Below are 3,105 nucleotides of genomic sequence, written 5' to 3' on the forward strand. Positions count from 1 at the left end.
TAGGCCTCCCTTGTCGCCTCCTCTGTGCCACCCGCCATTCCTCGGAAGTCCTCCTCCTCCCAGGGGTGCACTTTTCAAATACAAACCAACCAATCCAGAGCCCACACCCCAACCACCTCCTTTATTGGTCTCTCACGTGCTGGGCCACTATCCACTTTCCCTAATCACCCAAAGTCGGGTACCAGACAGCTAGGGACAGCCCCTATACCTCAGAGCCTGCTGGAACTAGCAAACCGGTCAATCCTGAGCCTCTTTACTTTGCCTTCCTGTTTCTTCTCATAGAAACCACCAAAAAAAGGCACTTGTCCACAGCCTCCCACTCGCTCTGCCTCCTGCTTCCCTGTGCGGCCCTGTGGTGTGGTGCACACCGTCCTCCTCGTAACTGTGTGGAACTATCCTCTCCATTGGCCTTAGCATACCTCAAATTTTTTGTATTGATACACTGTTTATTGTGGGTTTTTTTTTTTTTTTTTTAGACGGAGTTTCACTTTTGTCTCCCAGGTGGAGTGCGGTGGCGTGATCTCGGCTCACTGCAACCTCTGCCTCCCGGGTTTAAGTGATTCTCCTGCCTCGGCCTCCCGAGTAGCTGGGATTACAGGTGCACACCACCATGCCTGGCTAATTTTTGTATTTTTAGTAGAGATACAGTTTCACTGTGTTGGCCAGGCTGGTCTCAAACTCCTGACCTCAAGTGACCCGCCAGCCTCGGCCTCCCAAAGGGCTGGGATTACAGGCGTGAGCCACCATGCCCGGCTGATACACTGTTTTCTTTTAAACAGCTGGGAAACCTCTTATCCTCATCACCAGTGCAGGGTCCAGCTTCAGGAGGTGGGGGGCTCACCTGCTTTACTTCCAGATCCCCATGTGCAGCCTGGAACCTCTTTCTGACCTGTTTGTTGGACTTGTTTCAAAAGGTAGCCATGGTTTCTTCTTTTCTTCCTTAGCCCTGATTAATTTCAACAGAAGAAAAGTATCCCCTCTAGCTTGTGATGGAATCCAAGTTTGATTACCCATTCATGGTGCTAAACTGTCCTGCACCAGATGACCCAATCACTTCCGATTTTCCAAGCTTGGCTCTCAGACCATCCTGGTGGAGGAGACACTAGCAATCTGCCCAATCTGAATGCAAATCCAGAATAATCTTTTCTTTTGTTGACACACAGTTAGGAGTGCAATTTCTAAACTGCTACTATTCTACAGCCTGCTTAATAATCTCTCCAGCTGGACCCCACGCACTCACATGGACAACACACTTCTCTCCTTCAGTCATCATCATCCTTGTACCATGTCGGTGGCACGCTCTAATCGTGACTCAACATCTGGTTGTCTATTGCTATGTAACAAACCACCTCAACATTCAGTGGCTTGAAATGAAAGCAGGGTCTTGAAGAGACATTTGCACATTTCATGCTCATAGCAGCATTATTCACAATAACAATAATTCCAACAGCTGGAAGCAACCCGATGTCCAACAACAGATGAGTGGATAACCAAAATGTGGTCCATCCATATAAAGAAATAGGATTCAGCCTTAAAAAGGAAGGAAGTCTCGCCACATGCTGCAACATGGATGGACCTTGAGGACACTATGCTAAGTGAAGTAAGCCAGGCACAAAAGGACAAATACTGTGTGATTCCACTTGATAGAGTACCAAAGATCATCAAACTCACAGAGATAGAAAGTAGACTAGGGTGGCCAGGGACTCGGGGAGAGAGGAAAGGGCAGTTATTGTTAAAAGGGTACAGACTTTCAGCTTGGGAAGATGAAAATGTTCTGGAAATGGTTGATGGTGATTTTATGTTGTTTATGTTACCAGGATTTGTAAAAGAGCAGCTGTGCTGAGCATGAACATGCTTGTCATTGGCAGCTCTCAGATTTTCGGTGCCTGTTACTGGCTTGTTAAGAAGATGGCAAATTCTTTTCCCCGTCTGCTTCTTTCATTGTAAAATTCCATTTCCATTTTGGCTCTAGGTAGAAGCTCATGGAACTCAAATGGGAAATGATGATGGCAGGATTTTCCTGCTGAAAAGAGGTATCTCAAAAGAAAAACAGAGTGTATTTAACATGGAGAAACGAAACCCTCCAAAGCGAGCTTTATGAACTGAATTATCCAGAACAGCCTTACCTCTATTGTCAGTATTTTTCTGCTGCCCCTTTGAGCTTGTGGTGCCTGCATAACTAAAAGAGCAGGACATCGTGCTGCTTAGTGGGCTTTGCAGTGGGAAGCGGGAACGTCTACCTGCATGAGCGCAGGGCACTCTGCCCAGAGCCCAGGCACATTCCCTGAGGCACAGAAGTAAGGAAGAAGTCTCCAGTGCATAGGTAGGGAAATAGACCTTCAGCATGAGCTTACCACAGCTGTTTTAAGGAAAAAATTAGTGGCTTAAAATAATATTCCACTTTTTTTTTTTTTGAGACGGAGTCTCACTCTGTCGCCCAGGCTGGAGTGCGGTGGCGCCATCTCGGCTCACTGCAAGCTCCACCTCCCGGGTTCACACCATTCTCCTGCCTCAGCCTTCCGAGTAGCTGGGACTACAGGCGCCGCCACCACGCCTGGTTAAATTTTTTTTGTATTTTTAGTAGAGACGGGGTTTCACCATGTTAGCCAGGATGGTCTCGATCTCCTAACCTCGTGATCTGCCCGCCTCGGCCTCCCGAAGTGCTGGGATTCAGATATTCCACTATTTTTTTAAAATCATAATTGTGTGGACTGACTGGATTCAGCTGGGTGATTTGCACTTGGAGTCTCTCGCAGGGCTGCCGTCTTCTGAAGGCTGGACGTCCACATGGCTTCTTTACTAACACATCTGGTGCTTCAGCTGGGACAGCTGGGACAGCTGGCGGCTGCACAGGCATCGCATTCTGTCCACACAGGCTCCCCATATGGTTAGTCTGAGCTTGGTGATTTTAAAGTAGTTGACCTTAGATGGCAGCTGGCTTCCCTCAGAGTAAATACGCCAAGACACCCAGGTGGAAGCTGTAAGGTTTCTAATGACCTAGTCTTGGATTTCACACCAAGATGGCTTCCATCATATTCTGTTGGTCAAAAATAAGCCACACTTGGGGCATGGTAGCACACACCTGTAATGCCAACACTTTGGGAG

At 47.7% G+C, this 3,105-nt stretch overlaps 1 pseudogene; it reads left to right on the plus strand.

The window, feature by feature from the left end:
- Positions 1-1,123: 1,123 nt before the first annotated feature.
- Positions 1,124-1,388, plus strand: LOC108537020 (putative uncharacterized protein UNQ5815/PRO19632; annotated as a pseudogene).
- Positions 1,389-3,105: the final 1,717 nt, after the last annotated feature.

Source organism: Rhinopithecus bieti, unplaced genomic scaffold, assembly GCF_001698545.2.
Source record: "Rhinopithecus bieti isolate Rb0 unplaced genomic scaffold, ASM169854v2 scaffold_14232, whole genome shotgun sequence".
In the NCBI taxonomy this organism is placed as follows: Eukaryota; Metazoa; Chordata; class Mammalia; order Primates; family Cercopithecidae; genus Rhinopithecus; species Rhinopithecus bieti.